Genomic DNA, 24,664 nt, shown 5'->3' on the forward strand with positions numbered 1-24,664 from the left:
TATTGCTTTCCTCTTCCCTAGACAATGAAACACTGACTGGTAGTAAAAGTAGAGTAGGTCAGGGTAAGTCTTATGGTGCATACACACTAGACGATAAAAATTAATCGTTCAATCGCTGAAAAATCGATCAGTAATCGTGCCTTATAATGTCAAGTGACCAGCGATGCGCGCTGGTCGTTTTCGACAATAATCATCGCATGAACATGCTGGTCAATCTGCCGATAATGACAGGTTGGGCATGTTCGGGTATGAGGGAGGGTGCCTGCACTGAACGACATATTGTTCAGTGTGGGCACATTATCCCACTGCACAGGAAGATGAAGGATTGTACGATTACAATGTCGTAATCGTACAGTCATTCCTCTATCCTCTAGTGTGTACGCACCTTTACTGCCTGATGTGCATAATAGAAACATAAAATTGTTCAAAATCTGTACAAATGATCACCTATGAAAACATAACAACTGGATCTACTATGATTCTACTAAAGTTGCAGCGCACAGCTTGCTGGAGAATTAATATCTGTCACCGATTACATGTTGTCCTTGGGACAAACATAGAAGTATCCTACCATGAAATAATCTACTAATTCTAAGGGCCGTATTCAATTTTCTTGGCTAAACTTTTTCGTTGATGACGTAATTTTCGCCGATTCCACTTATTCCCGTATTCAATTTGTCTGACTGTTTGCCGGTGCGAAAAGTCAATGCATCAGACCTGGCGAAAAAGTATCAACCATGAATAGGTGGCGAGAAAAAGTGCAGAATTGGGGCTTTGGGCTGCAGACTTCCAAAAAACACCCTGCAACCATTGGACAGGCCCCCAAAAGGTAATTTGTGACAACATTTTTAAAAAAAAAGTACCTTAGGACACCCCAAAAAAATACTTTGGTTTTGTGGGTGAAAAAAAAAAACAAAGTTGGGGGACAAACTTCTAAACTAGCGAAATAGACTCGGGGGGGGGGGTTGGAGAAGGGAGGTTCCCCAGGTATGCCCAAGGTGTTTTTTGATTGCAGGTAGTTGTGGCAGGTGTATTTTTCACGTTTTTTTAAAACTTCATATTAGCAACTTTAAAATAGGCTTGTACACATTAACATGCACACCAAATTTGATGGAACTACTTATTTTGACAAAAAAAACTTCCTAAATGCTATTCTTCACCTTCTTCGAAAAAACGTAAAAACAGCACCTGTTGAGACCGTTTAAAGACCCCACATACCTTTAGCAGGGCTATTCGGGGTTACCCATAGTGAACTCCCATGTCAGAGCATCTTTTGGGGGGTGTCAGGCTGATTTCCCCAAAAATGATAAGACCATTCGCAGATTTCATTTTCGCTGGGTCTGGATTTAGCCGATTTGGAATTTAATACGGGGATACGCGGGGACGAGCGCGATAATATTTCGACCCTGAAACCTGCGATGACGGTGAAAAGTCCGGCAACGGACTTTTCGCTCCAAATTGAATATGGCCCTAACTGCATAAATGTACTATGTTTGGCCACATTTACAACTCTGCAGTTGATCTATTGGGGGCATTCTGTCTTTCACCAAGTTCTCTCCATTGCAGCGCACTATTCATGTGACTAAGCACTGGGCTGGCGCTGTATCTATTGGATCTACTGATCCCAACTGGAGTTGCAGCTGTTCTTCATTGGAGCGAGTGATTGCTTGGAAGGCTTTGAGCTTCTTTGAGCTGAACGTCTATTGCAATTACTAAACTATATTCCCCTTGAACATGTTTAAGTTGACTGACTGTTCAAATTGTGCATACTAATTGCCTTTTATTATTATGCCTGGAGTCTTTCACTTAGCCTGGTGTCTCCATTTTTTTGTCTGCTAGCCATAGCAATATCTATCTATCTATCAGCACATTTTTATGTTTAGGGCAATACTTTACAATACAGGTAGTATGTGGAAATAGCATACAGTTAAGTTCTATAGATTGTAAGCTTGCGAGCAGGGCCTTCCTACCTATATATTTGTCTGTTATTACCCAGTTTTGTTCTATTAATATTCACAATTGTAAAGCGCAACGGAATATGCTGCGCTATATAAGAAACTGTTAATAAATAAATAAGTACAGCTTAAATAGAAACAATAAATGCTGTTAAACAGTATTCGGTTTTCAGTAACATACACACTAATGCTGGGTACAAACTAGATGATATGTTGTCAGATCCCGCGGATCGGAGCTACTTACCTGGCACATAGTCTAGTGTGTACCCATAATATGCGAGCTACCGATGGGTTGCTAGCAACATCGCCCGTCGGCCCTGCTGCAGAATGCAGCATGACGCATCCCTCCCCTCTTTTGGATCAGGGCATCGGCAACTGTGTATGCACTTACCGCATGCCGAGTACCATCACTGACAATGTTGTGCTGGGTGCACAGTCTAGTGTCAGGAGTGTATCTAGGGATCTGAGCGCCCCTGGCAAGGTAATGGACTGGCGCCCCCCATAATTTCAGGAAGTGCCCCCCAGTAGTAGTCCCCACTATGCAGTGCCCCCACAGTAGTAGTCCCCCTTATGCATTGCCCTCAGTAGTAGTCCCCCTATACAGTGCCCCCAGTAGTAGTCCCCCCCTTTACAGTGCCCCCAGTAGAGTTCATCCCCCCCATAATGTGCCCCCAGTAGCGGCCCACACAATACAGTGCCCCCAGTAGCGTCCATACCCCCCCATAATGTGCCCCCAGTAGCGGCCTTCACAATACAGTGCCCCCAGTAGCGTAAATCCTTCCCCCCATAACGTGCCCCCAGTAGCGGCCCACACAATACAGTGCCCCCAGTAGCGTAAATCCTTCCCCCATAACGTGCCTCCAGTAGCAGCCACTCCCTATACAGTGCCCCCTAGTAGCCACACTTCCCACTGTGCTGTGCCAGAAAAAAAAAGCAACTTACCTGATCCCCGCTCCTGCCAAGACTGCCGCTGTCCACTCCTCTGGGCCCACTCTCGCTCTGCACTATGGGATGGGAGAGACATCATGATGTCTCTCCCATCACCCGCTGCGGGGGAGAGCCGGAAGACGGAGCTCATGAGTCTGGATGACTCTCATTGGCTGGCTGCTATAACAAACAGACAGCCGCTGCTGGTGACTATGTGTTTGTAAACTGTGTAGGGCAGACCGCTCTCACTGCGGTCTGCCCTACACTTAGGACCCGGGGGACTAGCGAGGTAGTCCACCCATTGGCTTCTGGTGGCACTGCCGGATGGTGCCTCCCCTTTGGCCGGCGCCCCTGGTGAGTGCCATCCTGGCCAGTGGGTAGATACGCCCCTGTCTGGTGTGTACCCATCTTAAGTATAAACCATTGTTCTATTACATGTAAACAACAAACCACAACAAATTACACAAATTCAAAGAAAGCAATACGACACACCCTAAATTAGATAGATCCTAAGGTCAATCCTTGAAAATGACATAGAGAAGCTTAAGTGAAGCTTATGATTGAGCTTTATAATGCTACAGTAAGAGGCTAAGTCCAGTGACTGCATGTAAGGGAGTTTTGCATTTATTTAAGGTGGGCAGGGTAGAGGGGTTGCTGCTGTCTGTCCTGCAGTAAAAAACTGGATTAGGCAGAGGAGTGGGCAATGGGAAAGATTAAATAAGCTGGAGGAAACTTTTGTTAGCTACAGGGCCTTATATACTGACCAATGATATCTCCAACATAGCATCTGAACATGTGGAGATAACAGAGCTGCTGGAAGACTGGGCATGATAGGGTGTACAGCCAGTGCTGTGGTGAAGGAGTGGAAGTGTAACTTGCAGCAAGGCCCGAGATTCAGCAGAATGTTTGTGTATTTGGTGGCATGTATGGATGTGAAGCAGAGGCGGGCTGTGCAAGATGGTATCTTACCCCCCAGGCTGCTGCAATATTAGGTATTTGGAACTTCTTCTGTTACTACTTCTGTTACTCCATGCATGCCAATTGGTGGATGGAGCCGGCCATCCACCTATCACAGATGAGAGAGGTCTCCAAACACTGTTTGGTGGATGGCAGGAGCTACCCACCAATCAAAGTGCATGAAGCAACAAAAACACTGAGAGACGGTGAGGAGAGAGGCTGCAGGACGGGGGGTGAGTAATTGAATTGGGTCTTCACATAAACCTGAGGTCTGGTATTAAATGAATATTTCAACAGGATGGGCAAAACTTGAGCATGATTTTAATAGGAGGGAGAGTTCTCAGATCTGTGGTATGATTTTAATTCAGGGAGGGGGGGAGAGTGTCAGATCTTGGAATGTGATTTTTAATGCGGAAAGGGGCTCAGATCGAAGATCTTTTTTTTTTTTTTTTTTTTATGAGAAATGGGCCCCGAGAGCAACGGCACAGGTGTATCAGTTGGTAAAGCGCACTGGCTTTAACTTAAAGTTTGATATTTTACAGCTTGGTGCCTCTTTCATATATGCCATATATTGCTTCCAGAGTTGTATTTTAGGCAATAGAATAATTCCTGTATTGCATATAAGTCTCTAGAATACTCACTGAATTGTATACAGTGCATCCAGAAAGTATTCACAGCGCTTCACTTTTGCCACATTTTGTTATGTTACAGCCTTTTTCCAAAATGGAATACATAAATTTTTGTCCTCAAAATTCTGCACATAATACCCCATAATGACAATGTGTAAAATGTTTTTTGGGGGATTTTTTAAAATTTAATAAAAAAAAACTAAGAAATCACATGTACATAAGTATTCACTTATGCCTTTGCCATGAAGCTTAAAATTGAGCTCAGGTGCATCCTGTTTCCACTGATCATCCTTGAGATGTTCCTACAGCTTAATTGGAGTCTAGGTGTGGTAAATTCAGTGGGTTGGACATGATTTTGAAAGGCATATACCTGTCTATATAAGGTCCCACACTTGACAGTGCATGTCAGAGCACAAACCAAGCATGAAGTCCAAGGAATTGTCTGTAGACCTCCAAGAGAGGATTGTCTCAAGGCACAAATCTGGGGAAGGGTACAGAAAAATATCTGCTGCTTTGAAGGTCCCAATGAGCACAGTGGCCTCCAGCATCCGTAAATGGAAGAAGTTCGGAACCACCAGGACTCTTCCTAGAGTTGGCTGGCCATTTAAACTGAGCGATCAGGGGAGAAGGGCCCTAGTCAGGGAGGTGACCAAGAACCCGATTGTCACTCTGTCAGAGCTACAGCATTCCTCTGTGGAGAGAGAAAACCTTCCAGAAGGACAACCATCTCTGCAGCAATCCACCAATCAGGCCTGTACGGTAGAGTGGCCAGGCGGAAGCCACTCCTTAGTAAAAAGCACATGGCAGCCCACCTGGAGTTTGCCAAAATGCACCTGAAGGACTCTCAGACCATGCGAAACAAAATTCTCTGGTCTGATGAGACAAAGATTGAACTATTTGGCATCAATGCCAGGCATTATGTTTGGAGGAAACCAGGCACCGCTCATCACCAGGCCAATACCCTTCCTACAGTAAACCATGGTGGTGGCAGCATCATGCTGTGGGGATGGTTTTCAGCAGCAAGAACTGGGAGACTAGTCAGGATAGAGGGAAAGATGAATGCAGCAATGTACAGAGACATCTTGGATGAAAACCTGCTCCAGAGCGCTCTTGACCTCAGACTGGGGTGATGGTTCATCTTTCAGCAGGACAATGACCCTAAGCACACAGCCATGATATCAAAGGAGTGACTTTAGGACAACTCTGTGGATGTCCTTGAGTGGCCCAACCAGAGCCCAGACTTGTATCCAATTGAACATCTCTGGAGAGATATGAAAATGGCTGTGCACCGACGCTTCCCATCCAACCTGATGGAGCTTGACAGGTGCTGCAAAGAGGAATGTGGCGATACTGCCAAAAGATAGGTGTGCCAAGCTTGTGGCATCATATTTAAAAAGACTTGAGGCTGTAATTGCTGCCAAAGGTGCATCAACAAAGTATTGAGCAAAGGCTGTGAATACTTATGTACATGTGATTTTTTAAGTTTTTTTTTTTCATAAAATTTGCAAAAATCTCAAAAAAAAGTTTGTACACGTTGTCATTAAGGGGTATTGTGTGTAGAATTTTGAGGCCAAAAATGAATTTATTCCATTTTGGTATAAGGCTGTAACATAACAAAATGTGGAAAAAGTGAAGCGCTGTGAATACTTTCCGGATGCACTATACATGTCACTATACTGCTCCATGTGTTATAAAGAGGTCACTAAAAAATATGTAGTCAGTAGGTCGACAATTACAATGTCGACATTGATAATGTCGAAACCACAGTGTCAACAGTTATGATACTGACATTGTTAAAATGTTGACAGTTAGAATGAAGATATTAGGGGTAGGCTGCAAGACGGGAAGGTCAGGGTTAGACAGTAGTGGGAGGGTCAGGGTTAGGCTATGGGGAAGGGGTTAGGGTTAGGCACTAGAGGAAGGATTAGGGAAAGGGCAGGTATACTCACCGGAACACCGTTCCGTCAGATTACTCCGCCGGAAGTGACACTCACATGACCACTGGGTACTGGAAGACGCCGCTGCAGCCATCAGGAAAAGTCACTGCTGGGCCACCACATTCTAACGTCATTTCATCAGTGGCTACATGATGAGTGTCGAACATATCATACCATACCTCACTAAAATGGTCCTTGTTCTTTATGTAGGATCAATGTATTATATATTGGTTTCTGGACTGCTCCCTGTGTTGTAGAGTGGTCACTAGAATGCTATGTGCATTGTATAGTGGGCTCTCTAGATTGTATCCAGGTCACTAAATTAGTCTCTGCTTTGACAGAAGGGGCTTATTGGTGTTGTATTTGATTATAGCTCTGTGCCATTACAATTTGAAACCACACCCACATTAAACAAACCAAGTCTACCAGTTTTAGTCAAGCCTATTTTTCTATTGCGATGCACTGGCAGAAAAGTCAGGGTCACTTTCTTGTATTTTCCCCAATGCTAAAAGTTGAAAGCCAGCCCCTGATGTGAAGTGTGTGCTGCAACTGGGTATTGTTGGTGAGGGGTGAATATATCAATGTCCACGATCTTGCTGTGTCCATTACAAAATGCTGTATATCCCTCACAACACAATATAACACTAGTCTGGAGTAAATTTAATATCATTCTGTATTTTGTTGGAAGGGCACTGCTGTATTTATAGTAGTAAGGCCAATCAAAAGATTTATCAAAATAGGTCTACCATCCAGCAATGGAGTGGCAGGATATGAGTTAGGGCCCAATCATTTGTCCTACTGTATGGGATTATACATAAAGGTCTTACAGAATCCGGGAGTCAATCAGGGCCATAACGTAGCCCTTTTCCTCTATAACTTATACACATATCATTATGAACTCTGCCTCGGGAAGCTATGAAATCAGTCATGTTATGACATTTTGGAGAGAAAAAAAGATTGCAAATCTCTTTTTATGAATGCTGAAAATGTCAGTAATTTATTACATTTCACACATGCTTAATTCCATGTTTAGCACAGTTCACCAAGTTACCCGCAAGCTCTCTTCTCATTACAGCAACAACTATTAGCTTTAAGGACAGCTTCACAGTGTCTGTATGCTCTAGTGGCAGGTTTGTCCATTGATTCCCATGAAACCTGTTGATGTTTATCACACCGCACACAAATAATATTTTAAATCAGGGTTATTTCTCTGGTGTAAAACAAAGCATTTGCCTGGGTCCAGTTCATCTTTTTATATAATATGTTACTCATTAATTTCGAATCACCCTATCCAGATGCACACAATGGTGCTAATTCAGTACAGTCTCCCATATCCAAAATGCTGGGACCAGGGGTATTTTGGATATCGGAATATTCCGTATTTTGGAATATTTACATAAAATAATGAAATATATTGGGAATGGGACCCAAATCTAAACACAGAATGATTTTATGTTTCATATACACCTTATAAACACAGCCTGAAGGTAATTTTATACTATATTTTTAATAATTTTGTGCTTTAAACAAAGTTTGTGTACATTGAGCCATCAGAAAGCAAAGGTGTCACTTTCTCAGTCATGCTAAAAATATTCCGTATTTCTGAATATTCCGTATTTTGGAATATTTGGATATGGGAGACTCAACCTGTATTACAAGCAAAGCAGCGCAACCGTGGATGCATTGTGTGTTCAAAAATAACTTCCACCTATATTCAGAGCTGAATACACCGCCCCTATACATCTATTAGTGAGAGCTGCCGTTATCACTACCAGTACAGATCTGCACCAGCCCTATCATGGGTGCAAAAGTTCCATCTGAAACTGCCGCACACTCACCTCTGACTAGTCCACAATCCTGTCTACATGCCCACAACAGCTCCACAGCAGATTATACCAATAGCCAGGGTCGGTTTGGCCCATTGGGGGGCCAGGGAAATCCCAGTGGGCCTCACTGCCTGGTGGACCCACCCACTACCTTAGGGGGGAGGGGCCGCTGAGTTACTGTCAGGGGCCCCGTGAACGTTTCCTAGATACCTCATTTACCTGTGCGCTGCAGCAGGAGCCACCCAGCACGGTCTGTGCCGTGGATGAAATGGTGCTTGCTTGCAACCTTCGTCCTCCCCCACCCTACCAGGCTCAGCTCCCCCTCCCCAGCCAGTGGTGACTTGCAAGCACAGACGGAGAGAGGCCACCTGATATCACTGCTCAAAGGAGGGAGCCAGTTAAGTGGAGACCAGCAGAGCAGCTGCAGTGCGGGTGGCCAGGGAAGCAGCTCAGCAAGTATCCGGCCCAGTTGCCCCTTTGTCTCCTACTCCTACTCCGTCTGGTCTGGGAGACCCCCTCCCCTCCAGGTACCTCATACCTCTCCGGGTCACGGTGCATATGCTGCCCCTGGTATATATACATGCACATACACATTATGCTGCACATATTACATACTATATGCAACATAACCCATACATTACACTGCCTCTCTCTGTAATGGGGGGCATCCACTTGTAGATATACAAACGAGCGCACGATTACGACATTGCAATCGTACTCTCGTTTGTATAGCTAGTGATGTGCCTAGACTGAACGTTCACTCGTTCAATCCCGGCACATCCCTCATCCCCGCACATGCTGAAACTGACGAGATCGTCAGGTTGACCAGCATGTACGGGCGATGTCGGTTGTCAGAAGCGACCAGCCGGCACGCGCATGCGCGATTTGCAAGCGTTTGCACGATAAAGATGTCGTTATCGTGCAATCGCTTGGCTAAATCGCTAAGTGGATATCCCCCTTAATAATACACATAACATCCATACATACATTACATGACCACTCCCTGTAATAATACATATTACACGCTACACATACATTGATACATTACACTGCCCGCAATAATGCGCATTTTATATACTTCATGCTACATACACCCATACACTACACTTTCTCTACCTGCAGTAATACACCACATACTTTACACTCTCCCTGCACTAATGCATACATTACATGTCATAGCCACTCATACATTACCATGCTTCTACCTGCAATAATGTACATATTATATACTATATGCCACTTAAATATATGTACATTGCACTGCAGAACCTTGACTGCTATTTATTAAACTTGTGCGATTAGTTTACATTTCTCAACTGGAGTGTAGCCAAAACCTTTTTTTCTATCTTATTTTTCCTTTTGGTTAGGATACTACACAATCTCCATATGGCAGCTGCTCCATTGTAGATAGTTTTTAAGCCCAAAGGCCTTCATTATTTCTATATTCTATGATATCCCAATAGCGGGACGCGGACTGCAGTGACTGAAGACAAAAAACAGGTCTAAGGAGTGTTCGTGCTGCATCGTGCAGGGGTGGGCTTTGGAAAGGTAAGTAATGTACCCTAGAGGTTCTGATGGGAGGTGGGTATCACTACATTACAGAATATATGGGTGGGGGGACATTGTTATTATTATAGTAAAAGTGGCAATATAGAAATAAGAAACAAAAGTGGCAAATATTATAGATAAATATACTAAAAGGGACCTTACATTTATTATTATATGGTTGGTGATACTTTTAAAAACTGCACAGTTTATGGCTATTTTAATTAAAAAAAAGGGGAACAGATTATTACTAGTTTATTACTATGTTAACAAAAGGGGACCCAAATTAATATTCTAATGAATGGGGGCACAGGTTATTACCATTTTAATAGAAAGGACGCAGATTATCATTATTTTAATAAAAGGCAGCACCGACTATTGATATTGATAAGGTAGAAATGGCCATGCCCCTCCAAATGATGACCACACCTACCCAATGGCTGGTCACGCCCCTTTAGTGGGCCAGTGCATTTCCCTGTGGGCCCTTGATGCCCCAATCCGACACTGCTAATAGAAAACGCATTGCCACTCATTTATACCCATATAGCTACAAGTGGAGATCTGGCTAAGCACTGTGCAACTCTGATTAGCCCCGCAGATCTGCATAGATGACACTGTTCGCCTTAGCACTCTTGGACATCTCCGCATTGCCAAAAACTGCAGCTGCATCTGCTTTGCATGCAGCTCTGAATCAGCCTCCATCCTGGGGATATGTAACCAATAAATGCATGTGTTTATAAAAGAATCTCATATGGAAGATGACCCCGTTGGGAGGACGATTGACGTGTGCATGTGGTCATCTTCCCTCCTAACCACATCAGAAGGGATGTTGCTGACCACTAGGGCCAAATAGCTGGCAGGAATTGGTATGAAATACCGTCGGCCGCATGGCCGGCGGTTCGATTCCCGTCAGCGGCAGCCCGACTGGAGCAGAGTGCGACGCAGCGTAAGCCCGACAGTGCTGGAAATCCCGATCGTGGATAGGTAAGTATTTACTAACCTAACCCCCCTAACCCTCCTTAGGGGTGCCTAACCCTAACTTCCCCCCCAAGTGCCTAACCCTAATCCCCCCTCTAAGTGCCTAACCCTAACCACCCCCTTCCCCGCTGCCTAAACCTAAGTCCCCCGGGGGGTGCCTAACCCTAACCCTCCCTCCCCCTAGCCTAACCCTCCCGGGGGGGGGGCCTGACCCTAAGTCCCCCCCGGGAGCCCTAAACCTAACCCTCCCCCCCCCGCGGCTGTCCGCTCGCGGCGCCCGGCATCCCTACGATCGGGATGCCAGGCGCCGGTCTCCCGGCGTTGGGGAAATGCGGGCGTCTACATCTAGACGCCCGGCATTTCACCCTTGCCGGGAAATGGCAGTCGGGAAGCCGGCTGCCGGAATTTAGGCAGTTGGCTTCCCGATTGCCTCCCAGCTGGCAGGTTACCTATTCAAGAAGCAGACATTATACTAGTAACTTGTACTCTACAACATAGGGTGTATTATTAAGTAAAACTATTTTTTGTTCAGTTACCCATTAAAGAGGTATATCTAATAGCCTGTTTGCAGGTAGCCACAAGATTTCAGCGGTTTAGTTGCTAGATTTGCAGCACCAATTTTTTAAAGACAAATCCAGTCTAGCAAAATTCCACATACATTCCCTAAAGCCATACATTTTTACATTTGTTTTATTATTAATATCTAACCCTATATGACTAACTACAGTACTTTCCTGTACCAAAGCACTGCAAATGGAAATTACTCAGGAAAATCTGCAGAAAAGAAATATCCTCTTGCAGATTACTGACACTTGTTATAAAATGATTATGGACTGACGATCAGAATTTTGAGCAGTAGCCACTGCTACTGAGGCCCTCCCCATGCCACATGGTAGATAATGTCCCAGTTTGACAGGGAATCATTTATGACTCAAGTCAATGTGTGTGTGATCAGTATGCAACAGAAAAACAAGAGATATGGTAAGAACTTACCTTTGTTATCTCTGTTTCTACGAAGTCCATAGGGTCCACAGGGTGACCTTGGGGTATAGCTGGATCCTGGATCCTCGGGCACCACGGAGTTAAAGCTTTTAGCTGCTCCCAGGATGCACTTGGGTCCAACCTCCCCTATACCCCGCCCCCGAGCCACAGGCACCTCAGTTGGTAAGCAGCCCAGGCCGGAGGAGGAGACGAAACAGAGAGAAGGAAGACTGGAACACACAAGAACCATACTCACAGAAATGGGAGACGGAAAACCGGTGACCAGTCACAGAGCCCATATGAAGCCAGGTGCGTCAGGGCGGGTGCCCTGTGGACCCTATGGACTTCGTAGAAACAGAGATAACAAAGGTAAGTTCTTACCATATCTCTTGTTTTCTACTTCAGGGTCCATAGGGGTCCACAGGGTGACCTTGGGGATGTCCCAAAGCAGTCCAACTAAGGGCGGGGACGCTCCTGTGCTGATAGGAGAACCCGGCGCCCAAAGGATGCATCCTGAGAGGCAAAGGTGTCAAACGCATAGAACCTCAAAAAGGTCTGAATGGAAGACCAGGTGGCCGCCTTACAGAGCTGAACAGCAGAGGCGCCACGGCTAGCAGCCCAAGAAGGGCCCACGGACCGAGTGGAATGAGCCTTAACAGAGGCTGGAACAGCTAAACCCTCCTGCATATAAGCCTCAATAATAACAGAACGAAGCCAACGGGCTAGAGTCTGTTTGTTGGCAGGCCAACCCCTCTTGTGAAAACCAAAGAGGATAAACAAAGAATCCGACTTCCTCACAGAACTAGTCCGGTCCACATAAACCTGGAGTGCCCTTACAACGTCTAAGGAAGTCTCCCCAGCCGAAAGATCAGGTGACTGAAAGGCTGGTACAACAATTTCCTGATTAATGTGGAACCTGGAAACCACCTTAGGCAGGAAATCAGGACGAGTGCGAAGCACCGCTCTGTCCTGATGAAAAATCAGAAAAGGGGGACGACAAGAAAGCGCCCCCAAATCTGAAACCCTCCTGGCAGAAGCAATTGCCAAGAGGAAAACAGTTTTAAAAGTTAGCCACTTGAGCTCCACTGACTCCAAGGGCTCAAAAGGAGGACCCTGTAAGGCCCTAAGAACCACCGCCAAATCCCACGGGGCCACAGGTGGCACAAAGGGAGGCTGGATTCTCAAAACACCCTGGAAAAAGGTGTGTACGTCCGGCATAGCAGCGATCCTGCGCTGGAACCACACCGACAGACCAGACATGTGTACCTTCAGTGAAGAAAGACGTAATCCTAAGTCCAAACCGGACTGAAGGAAAGCCAGAATACGCGAAACTCGGAACACCTGGGGATCATAGTTTCTGGCCTCGCACCACTGAAAGTAAGTGTGCCACACTCTGTGATAGATCCTCGCGGAAGTAGGCTTGCGCGCCCTCAGCATGGTGGTAATAACGGAGCTAGAAAAGCCCCGAGACCTCAGGACGGCTGTCTCAAGAGCCACGCCGTCAAAGATAGTCGACCCAGATCCGGGTGAAGACAGGGCCCCTGAGACAACAGGTCCCGCCGTTGAGGTAGGAGGTACGGAGCGTCGATGGACAGGCTCCGCAGATCGGAGTACCACGGCCTTCTGGGCCACCAGGATCAGTGTGCCTCCGTCCTGTTTGAACTTGCGCAGGACCCGAGGCAGCAGAGATATCGGAGGGAACAAGTAAGCCAGTTGAAACAGCCATTTCACCGACAGCGCGTCTATCAGACTTGCGCCTGCATCCCTTGTCCTTGACCCGTACACAGGCAGCTTGTGATTGTAACGGGACGCCATCAGGTCCAGCTCTGGCAGCCCCCACTTGTCCACGAGTAGTTGGAATACCTCTGGATGAAGCGACCATTCCCCGGGATGCACATCGTAACGGCTGAGGAAGTCTGCCTCCCAATTGAGGACTCCTGGGATGAAAACTGCCGAGAGAGCTGGAAGATAGCGCTCCGCCCAAGCCAGGACGCGGGACACCTCCGACATCGCAGCTCGACTGCGAGTCCCTCCCTGGTGATTGATGTACGCCACCGTGGTGGCGTTGTCTGACTGCACCTGAACGGCCCTTCCGTGAAGAGCGGTGCCGGACGACTGCAGGGCTCTGTATACTGCCCGCAGTTCCAGGATGTTGATGGGAAGAATCGCTTCCTCCGCCGACCAACGACCCTGAAGTGACAAGGAGCCTGTCACCGCCCCCCAACCCCGGAGACTGGCATCTGTCGTGAGCAGAACCCATTCCGGGATCCAAAAGGGGCGCCCCTCCAGGAGATGCGCTGTCTGCAGCCACCAGGCTAGGGACAGACGCACCTCCGAGGACAACACCAGCATCTGAGAGCGGATCCTGTGTGGCAATCCGTTCCATTCTGAAAGAATCAGCCCCTGCAGGGGCCTGGAATGGAACTGGGCAAACTCCACCATGTCGAATGCCGACACCATGGACCCCAAAACTCTCATCGCTGAGTGCACCGACACTCTGCCACTGCTCAGACAACTGTGAATCCGCAGCTGTAAGGAGGAGACCTTCTCTGGAGTCAGAAAAATCCGTTGCTGACGAGAGTCCAGCAGGGCCCCCAAATGAACCATCCGTTGTGATGGGATGAGGGAGGATTTCTTCCAGTTGATCAACCAGCCGTGCGCCTGTAGACAAGCGACCGTCAGGTGGAGATGCTGGATCAGTACCTCCGGGGAGCTTGCCAGCAAGAGGAGGTCGTCTAGATACGGTAGCAACCGTATCCCCTGGCTCCGAAGGTGAGCCGCCATGACCGCCATCACCTTGGTAAATACCCTTGGTGCCGTGGAGAGACCAAAGGGTAGAGCCCTGAATTGGTAGTGGTTGTGGAGAATAGCAAACCGCAGAAACCGTTGGTGCGATGTTGCTATAGGCACATGGAGGTAGGCGTCCTGGATATCCAGGGAGACCATATAATCCCCCGGTTCCATCGCCAGTATGATGGAACGCAAAGTTTCCATCCTGAATTTGGGAACCCTGAGAAACCTGTTCAGGGACTTCAAATTGAGGATGGGGCGATGAGAGCCATTGGGTTTCTGCACCAGAAACAGCGTAGAGTAATACCCCATCCCACGTTGAGACTGTGGTACGGGTATAATGACCCCCGCCGTCAGCAAGGCCTCTATGGCTTCCTGAACCTGCAAGGCCTTGGTTTTGTCCTGAGAAGGACTTGTGCAAAAAAACTGGCAAGGCGGCCTGTGCCGAAAAGACAGGGCGTACCCCTGGGAGACCACTTCTCGCACCCAGGCATCCGTGGTGGTATTGTGCCAGCACTGGGCGAATTGAAGAAGTCGGCCTCCCACTCTGGGGTCCCCCAGAGGGAGGCCCGTCCCATCACGCAGAAGGCTTATCTTCTGGCTTGGAAGAAGGGCGCCTAGCACTCCAGGCTTGCTTCTTTGGCTTTGTGGCGGTCTTGGGTGCGGACTGCCTCGGGAAGGACTGACCCTTTGCCTTGCCCTGAACCCGAAAGGAACGAAACGCCGAGCTCCGGACCTTAGCAGGTGTAGTAGCTGAAGGGAGGAAGGCTGACTTGGATTTTGCCAGGGTATCTACTATTTTGTCCAGGTCCGGACCAAATAGTAATTCCCCATTAAAAGGTAAGGCCTCCAAGCCTTTCTTTGAATCCGCGTCTGCTCTCCAAGACCGCAACCACAAGGATCTACGAGCAGACACTGCTGCCGCCGAAACCCTAGAGGTCAACAGGCTAGCATCCAAAGATGCTTCTCCAATGTAGGAGGCGGCATCTCTCATCTGTCCTAACAACGCCCCCTGGACGTCCGGAGATTCATCCGTAAACGTGTCCTCCAAGGCGTTGGCCCACCCCTCAATGGCCTTGGCCACCCAGGAGATGGCCATGGACGGCCGGGCTACAGCCCCTGAGAGAGAATAAATAGACTTTAGACAAGTCTCCACCTTCCTGTCCGTAGGATCCTTCAGCGAGGATATAGACGGCAATGGCAAAGTAGCACTCCTGATGAGGCGTGTTACATGGGAATCGACTGCAGGCGGAGTTTCCCATTTCTTACAATGCGCTTCCGGGAATGGATAATTGGACGCCAAGCGTTTCTGTGGCAGGAAACGCTTACTGGGCGTCTGCCAGGCCACCGCCATGTGATCAGTCAACTGATCAGACAAGGGGAACGCTGTAGAAGTAACCTTAGCTTTTTTAAAACTAGGATACCTTGACTTGGGAGCGGGTGCCTCATCCTCAATCAGAAGAATAGCCCGCACCGCCTTAACCAGAGCCCGCACATTGATGGAAGACTTAGTGTCTACCTCCTGGACTGAGGCATCTGAGGCTGAGTCATCCTGTACCTCACCATCATCCGAGAACCCCTCAGAATCCGAAAGATGCGCAGCCTGTGCCATGACTGAGCGTTTAGACGCCCTGGAGGGCACGTCACTGCGCAACATCGACTGAAAAGCCGAAGATGCTGCCGCCAAATCTTGGACAGTGTGGGAAAGCGCATCCACCCAGGGTGGAGGAGCTGTCACAGGAGCCTGAAACGGCACCACAGCCGGCTGTGCCACAGGGGTGGACTGAATATACATTGGCAACCCCGCATAGGGACCAACAGGCTGAGACCCCGGGGGAGTCTGCAATAATTGTGGGACACCCGGGGAATGGGGGATGGCAGGCTGGGGCAACGCCCTAGTAGGGGCGGCAGTCGGGACCGACAGACGGTCCGCGATGGACACCAGCACCTGGGAAAACATCGCCCATGGTGGCTCCTGCGAAATGGGAGGTTTAGACGTACCAGGGACCGCCTGGCACCGTCCGCACAGGCCGTCCTGTGACAAATCCTCCCTATCCACTCCTGCAGAACAGCGCCTGCAGGAGAACAATGCTGGAGCCCCGGAGTGCTCAATCTCCTCCTCAGACATGACTTAGGAAGAAAACGTGCGCACTCACCAGTGTGCTGAACAACAGCCCACAATATGGTACTGTGTAGCACACAACTGTATGTGACGGACCTCACAAATACGTGATCTATATAGGCGAGGTCAGTAGAAACACCCTTCCCCCGCACACCTGTAGGGCTTGTAGGAGAAGGAAAGGGATAGGTACAGGCTGACAGTAAGTAGAAAAAAGACACAGACAGGCAGCACTAGCAAAAGTCACATACCATGCAGGAAGATATACTCACTGCACCTTTCCACTACAATCAACCTCCCAGATTCAGTGTCTGGGAGGGCTATAGCGCTGTGTACACTGTCCTTCTGCAGGGGAGAGGTACACAGGGGGACCGGTCCGCGTGCTCCCTGAGAGTATCCACGCTGCCACAGAGAAAATGGCCGCTGGAGACCTCAGAGGAGGAGTGGCCGAGTATCTGCAGCTCAGCGACGCCAGACTCCGAGCTGAAAGGCGCGCTGAGCTGAGGGGAGGAGCCGCTAGACAGGGAAGGCTTCCTCCCCTGGCTAGCATATTAACCCCCGGGTTGCCGGCATCCCGCTTGCCGCGATATTAACCCTGGTGGTCTAGTGGTCTGGCGGGGTATGCCTCCGCTGGAGGGGGGGCCCGCCGCCACCGCTAGCGCCCCCGGTCTGTCCCCTAGACCGGGGGCATGGGACTGCATATGAAAGGAACCCGCGCACCGCCGCTAATCAGCGGTGCGCGGCTTACCTGATCTCCCCGGCGTCTTCCGGCAGCAGTCCCGGGGGAAACCAGAGTCCGGCTAGTACAGACTCTGGCTTCCCCCGCCGCGATCCCCAGTTCAGTGCTGGCGTCGCGGCGCCAGCAGGGAGAAGGAGCGGCAGCGTGGGCGTCTGTACAGACAGCCCAGCGCTGCTGCTCTAGAGAAAAAACTTATAGTAAAAAATAAATAAATTTAACTAAGTTCAATAAAAAATTAAAAGCTTTAGGGGGCTGCTCCTGCAGCCCACCCCGCAGGGTGACCCGACTCCGGCCGGGCACCATCTAAAACTGAGGTGCCTGTGGCTCGGGGGCGGGGTATAGGGGAGGTTGGACCCAAGTGCATCCTGGGAGCAGCTAAAAGCTTTAACTCCGTGGTGCCCGAGGATCCAGGATCCAGCTATACCCCAAGGTCACCCTGTGGACCCCTATGGACCCTGAAGTAGAAAGACGGGACCGGTGTGATTAGTTTGCTTGTGATTCCATCAAACAACCAGATATCAGCATTCACATGAGTCAACACAGGTGTGGTTATTTTGTATTCATGCTACACAACCAGTTTGTACTACAATGTTCTACAAACTTTGTAGTGCATATAGGCAGCTTAAAACTTCTTATTCATGTCTCAATGGGGAATATGTGAGGCTAGCTTTTCAAATCTCTACATAGAAATCGATTGCTTCTCTCAAACACCAACCTCATACAGGCTGAGCACTAACAGCTTTGTCTCCATCAATGGGATGTGGCCTGTCATATATTAGATTCCTCATGTGAACACTTGCTCATGTAATTTAACAGTTCCCCATTTATCCTAGATCATAATCATTGACAGGCAAAGCTCAGTGCAGCATTTGTGCCAGTACGTATGTATTGGCACAGGAAGCCTAGTTGTCACAAACTGTATAACTATAATGAACAAGCATACTATAAATTTGGTAATAAATTGTATAATTGTTTGATCATGTCTATTTCTTTAAGATGAGTCTCAATCTACAATATGAGCAGTAGCACTGCCAATATCAACTGAGCAGATTATGACATCTGTATATTAAGATTTACACAGATTTACACATACTGTATATTTAGCAAATGTTGCAAATGTGGTCTAATTCAAAGTTAATGCAGACTTTAAGTTAGCTATCATTTCCTCACATCTGTTTCCTTATCTGTAACCCTACAGTGGCAAATGGTATTTTTGTTCCTAGGGATAGCACTCAAATTTAAAGGCTGACAATTGTCCACCTCAATTCACTGAGTTAAACCTCTATTTTCAGAGCTTTGGATACAGAGACTGACTTCCTCTTGCAAACAACAGGAAGAAGTAGCTCAGAAGCCAGAGCTGTAATATGAAAAATTACGTCTCATTTGAAAAGCGTTAATCATTAGGCAGCAGTCAGAATGTTTGCCATTAGTTAGAAGTGTACAGATAATGAATGTACCCAAAATTAGGTTTTTCCAATCTGTACTTTCATTTATACATTGCTGAAGAAAGCAGAATGCATATTTGGGAGCTGGTGCATTTGGACACATTTGCAGGATAAGATGTATGCACGAAAAAGTGCAATTGGAGTGTGTGCATATATTATTTTCCACTCCCCACTTTTCAAATGGAGAGGTCTATTAAGTAATGTAAACAGGCGGCCGCTGGAGAGGTGCATATGCAAACATCCAATCAAAAGTGGCTATAGTGCTACCGATCATCATCATTGCACCAGCCCTCCAGCACCTGCAAACAGATACGTCTCTCAACAGATGTAAATGTCTCCAAACAGCTCTACCTCAGTCGCTTAATGTACTTGGCCTATGCTTGACCCCTCACATCCATGTCTTCAGTTCCACCTCCCTAGGTCATTTGGAACTGCAAGGGTAAGATACAGACTGATACATGCATATGCATTTTTGATGCGCATGTGTAGTACAGAAATCAGTCTTTTATGCAAATGAAACAGATGTAGGACCAACTGAGTAACTTAACTGAGGTTCCCAATGGTCAAGTTAAGGCCCCCACACACAGAGCGATATATAGTCGCCGATCCGATGGTTTTGAACAATGTTTTTTTTTTTTTTTACAATTTTCGTTCCATGTGTGGGCATGATATAGTCAGCTGTGCACTCCTGTGGGGTCGTCCGTTGCTCCTCCAGATCTTTCTGCATGTTCAATTGATCTGGGGGATCAGCAAACAATTCCATGCAACGCTTGCGGGTGGGGGAGGGGGGTGCTGGCATATCGGGTCGGTCGGCCACCGGATCGCTCCATGTGTGGGGATCCCCGATATGTCGGCCATCGGATCGCAAGGTGCATATCGCACCGTGTATGGGGCCCTCTAGTCCTTTCTAGGAACTTCATTTGGCAACAAAATCTTTGTGTATTTGTTTGATAAGACAAACACAATACTACTATGTTATTAGGGGACCCTACTCCTTCCACTCTCAAATACTCAGCAAGTGGCTTTCATCACACTGCCATATCGTCTTCACATCATGACTCTAATGTCACTGCAGCCTTTTTCTCACTATCAGAGTGAACCTCATGAATGGACAGACCACTGTCTCAACATCTCCCATCATTCTGTGCTACAGGTGGTTCTATTGCTGCTCACTTCACAACTGGGGAAATATAAACAAGCAGAAGATGAGTACAAACTCTCTCTGACTCTAGTCAAGTATGCCTTATGCTGTTTATACACTAGCCAATCTGTGTACCGAACGACAGCGCGATATATCAGATGGTGCGTACACACTGCACGATATATCGTTCCCCTGCCACATCCAGAAGCATGGCGTTGGTCGCCGGATCTTCTGATCTAACGTGTACGCACAGCAGCTCCGAAGATGCGACGAACGATACATGGAAGCGCGCAATTACCCGTACACACTGAGTGATGTGGTTGATATATCATTCCAATGCGAATTGGAGCGATATATCGTCTGATATATCGCTTAGTGTATTGATATATAATTCCAGATTTAGATATAGCAGAACAAGCAGAGGCACAAAACATTTACACTTTCTAACATTACTGGTTATGTAAGTACGGTCTAGTACTAGTTTCCAGAACAGATATTCAAAAATACAGATTAGTACGACTTGTAGCTCAGTGTGTTTATGAATATGCATGTCTTTGAACCATAGCATTCTAATGTTAGAATAGTTATACAACGGATATTATCTACATTAGTATACCTGAAATGTAATAAGTCAGAAACTGAGAATCTGCTGAAGGCAAATAAATGAGCTAGAATCAGGAGACAAGCCTATGTAGAGCATGAATCACCTGTATTACATAATCACAGAGTGTGAATAGGCACACTATTTATTCAACCAGGTGACAAAAAAGTCACTTTTTTTTCTGGTTAAGTAACTACTACCTCCTTCTCATTTACTAATTTTCTAATGGAAGGAAAAATAATGCATATAGAAACAGAAGCAAACACAAAGGCAGACATGCATGTTAACCCACAGAAATAGAAAACATGCATAAACACAAACACCACCATGTGAATCTTCAGGTCGGCTTCCTCTATTCTTTCACCATCGATGATGTTCATCAATGGTTCCATCTGTTCTTTCCAGCGATGGAATAAAACCATAGACAGAGAACCATTGATTTAATTTTTTAACATTTACTTATATAGCACCAACTGATTCAATTGTGCTTTACAATTGGGACCAAAACAGTAATAAAACAAGACTGGTAATAACAGACATAGGGCCTGGTTCAGAGCCGCTCGTAAGCGGCCGCTCGTTCGCTCCGAGCGATGTTTGCCCAACTGCGCATGCGTACGGATCGTAATACGCATGCGCGAACCAGTCAGTGTGGTCGAAATTCATGTGCTCGCAAAATAGCGAATGCTTGCTATTTTGAGTGACAGGATGAGGCGTATGTGGGTGGTAACAGGGGAAGGTGCTTGAAAACGGGGAGTGGAGATCCGAACGCAGGTGTGCTTAAAGGTCAAAACGGGCGTTTTAAGGGTGTGCATAATTAATACAGCAGCGTCATTGACCACGTCACTGGGTTATTTTATAGCCAGAACTGCTCGCAAGATTGTGATAGCAAAAACCAACCACAAGAATAGCGAGCAGTTCATACGCTGGTCGATGTACTCGATTAATCTAATAAATAGCGGACATGACGTAGGATGCGAGCGGCCAGGGGGCGTATTTTTTCAAAAAACAACCGCAAGTTTTGTTTGCACGTTCAGACATAGAGGCGTGAACAGACCGCAAAGAGCGAACGGTTCATTTGAATAGCCACCCCTATTTTCTGGACGAACGACCGCAAATAGCGTCCGGCTCTGAATCAGGCCCATAGAGTAGACATAGAGGTAAGAGGGCCCTGCTTACAATCTATAGGAAAATAGTCATTTATGCTCAAGGATAGGTGCTACCTATTGCATATTGGTCCAGCCAGATTGCAGAGAATATTGGTGGACTGTATGATCCAGTCGCACAGGAATCTTGACCTGACGTCATTGATTGTGTGAGTGTGGAAAATATGAAAAGTAATGTGTAGAGGAGAGATAATTAGTACAATAGCTTATAGAGGGTACTGTGAGTGGCTCAATAATATGATTAAGCTTGCCTGAAGAGGTGAGTTTTCAGGTTTGGAAACTAGAAGAAAGTCTTGTAGTGCATAGGAGAGCATTCTACAGAGGAAGTGCAGCCTGTAAAAAAGTCCTGTAACTGTAGAACTGTGAATGTGCAATATTGGGACAGTAATATTCCAAAATTACTTCCTTTACTGTTTCCAGACCTGGAGGTGTGAGTTAAGTGGAGAGTACTGTGTGAAAGAGCTGCAGGGGAGGCAGTGTATGATTGTGTGAGCTGTGTTTCTGTTATTGTCAGAAAGTTGGGGTTGTTTGAGATAAAGAGGTCATGGATTGATGTCAACAGAGTGTAAATTCTATAAGGCACATTTAAGTGACACCTGAGGTTTGAACCATCAATGCCAACCCTGCAGTGAGAAAAGTGACAGTGGTGGGCAGAGCTATGCACCAGGGGTGGAGGTATACACTGTAAGCAGTACGCTTGAGTAAAGGGAAAAAAAAACATCTCCACTTCCCTGCCATTGATGGCAAAGATCCATTGGACCTCCGCCACCAATGGCAAAACCATCGATTATCAGTGGTAAAACACTGATGGTTGCTAACCATTGATAGTGACAATCCCTTTTTCTTACTCCCTCCAACTGTAGTAAGGAATCAAGTGCCAAACCCACAGTGCCCTGCCCTTCATTGGTACTGATCTCGCCTGTCTTTAGTTGGAGATTGGATCAGCGCAAGAGTTTGGCAATGAGATCAATGTAAAATGGCAATGATTTCCCACCTCTCTACACTAATGATTTTACAAACAATATGTTATGCAAATTACAGTAGTTTCCACACTGGCTATAATAGGCCTGGTCAAAATGCTCCAAAAATTAGTTTCCAGAAAAATGCCCTCTCAAAGAGATACAAGCCATGTGTTAAACACATTATGCTGTGCCAACCTTATATACTCACAAATAATTTACCAGCCTGTGCCCACCCACATCTATATATTAAGCGAGAAAACGTGTCTGTTTGTCCTTTATACACGACCAGAGTTTCAGACCTAGCTCCAAATTTGGCATGGTGGTGTAATTTGACCAGGATTAGGTTTTTGTCTAGGTTTCAACTTTGTTATGGCCACACACTCACAAAAATGGGGACACTCTTAAAATTACAAGTTCTGGAGCTGGCTCCAGTGGAAATTGGCAGTCTGCCAAAAACCTGTGTGAAAGCTACAAAGTATCCATTTAACCTCATAGTCTGAACAAGTCTTACATTTTATGACTCATGCAAATTCATTTTAAATACAGAGTTAGTCCTTTTTAAAGTGACCATATACTGTATACTAGTAAGCCCTCTGTGTTTGCATGCAAGGGCGTAAATAGAACTTTGTGGGCCACATAGCAAGGTCTTAAAAAGCCCCCCCAAGGTAAAAAAACACATACATTTGCCCCCACACAAAGCCTATTCATGTAATGCCACATAGAGCCCATTCAGGTTATGCCACACAGTAGTACCCTTTATACATAATATGCCACGCAGTAGTAGTGCCCCTTTATACATTATGCCACAAAGTAATGCCCCTTACACTACACAGTAATGCCCCTTACACCTTATACCACACAGTAATGCCCTTTACAGATTCGCCACATAATAGTAACTCCCCCCAGCAACTCACTGCCCAGTGTCCCTCCAGGAACCTCTCGCCTCCGCATGTGTGCCATCAGCATCCAGCAAGTGTGATTTGGTGCTGGGCCGCCATCTAAATTCTGCTGGCGCACCGGAAGGTAGCATCAAACATGGACAGAACGCACCGGCTCAATTTGAATCTGGCGCCAGTCACAGGCCAATCGGAGCTTGCAGTCTCGACAGCCAATCAGGAGCAGCCACTGCTGATTGGCTGCTGGTCCGCAAGCTCTGATTGCCTCACGACCAGCGGTGTTGTCTCTCCATGTCTGCGTGTCGGCACCAAATCAACACCATGGACACCCGTTCCCCCTCTCGCCAGCCCTGACTGGACCAGCCCTCCTTGTGTGCGTGACTTGGTGTAAAAAGAACGGCAGGCCACAGTGTCAGCTCGGGTACCACAGCAGTTGCACCCCATGCACCCATGGCAGTTATGCCACTGTTTGCATGCTTGCTTGCAAACAGTGACGTCCTTTTTCGGATCAATGGAATGGGGTTGTAGGCAAGGACAATGTAAACAAAAATAAGGCTGCATGTATACTTCAGGATGCCAGCTATCCCAGTTAGTACAATATATAGGAGTAATGAGTAAAGTAAAAGGGATGGGACACCAAAGGGAGAGTTGCTATTTTGGTAATGATGATTATGACATATAGGGGGTTTATATGCAGGTCTGAATGTATGTATGTTTGTGTGTGCGTGTTTTTTTTTTTGTGTTTGTATCTGTGGGTGTAAAACACTTATTCCCATTCTTTGCATGTACATTAAGAATACCTTAGTTTTGTATCCCTAAGCAGATTTGGTCAAATAATATTCTTTTGATTCCCTAGGCTTAGAGAGGTGGAGTGTGGGTGGTATGATGTGTGCAAGTGTTAGCTGACTACAGGGTCAATACAGTCAATATCCCAGCAAAGACCTGTAAGAATCACGGCGCCGGCCTCCCGAAAGTAAGTAGCGTGGTGAGGGAGAGGTTTTGGGGTTAGGCACTAGGAGTGGGAGGGTTAGGCCTTAGAGGGGGCGGTTTAGGGTGCGGGCAGGGGGAGGTTA

At 46.9% G+C, this 24,664-nt stretch overlaps 1 protein-coding gene across 1 annotated transcript in view; it reads right to left on the reverse strand.

The window, feature by feature from the left end:
• ITPR3 (inositol 1,4,5-trisphosphate receptor type 3) overlaps window positions 1-24,664 on the reverse strand; it is a gene marked incomplete at its 3' end in the record, with an annotated part of 283,455 nt that overhangs the window by 18,956 nt on the left and 239,835 nt on the right. The gene's annotated exons all lie outside the window — the stretch shown is intronic.

This window comes from Taudactylus pleione, unplaced genomic scaffold (assembly GCF_031769625.1).
Source record: "Taudactylus pleione unplaced genomic scaffold, aTauple2 ptg000682l, whole genome shotgun sequence".
Lineage (NCBI taxonomy): Eukaryota > Metazoa > Chordata > Amphibia > Anura > Myobatrachidae > Taudactylus > Taudactylus pleione.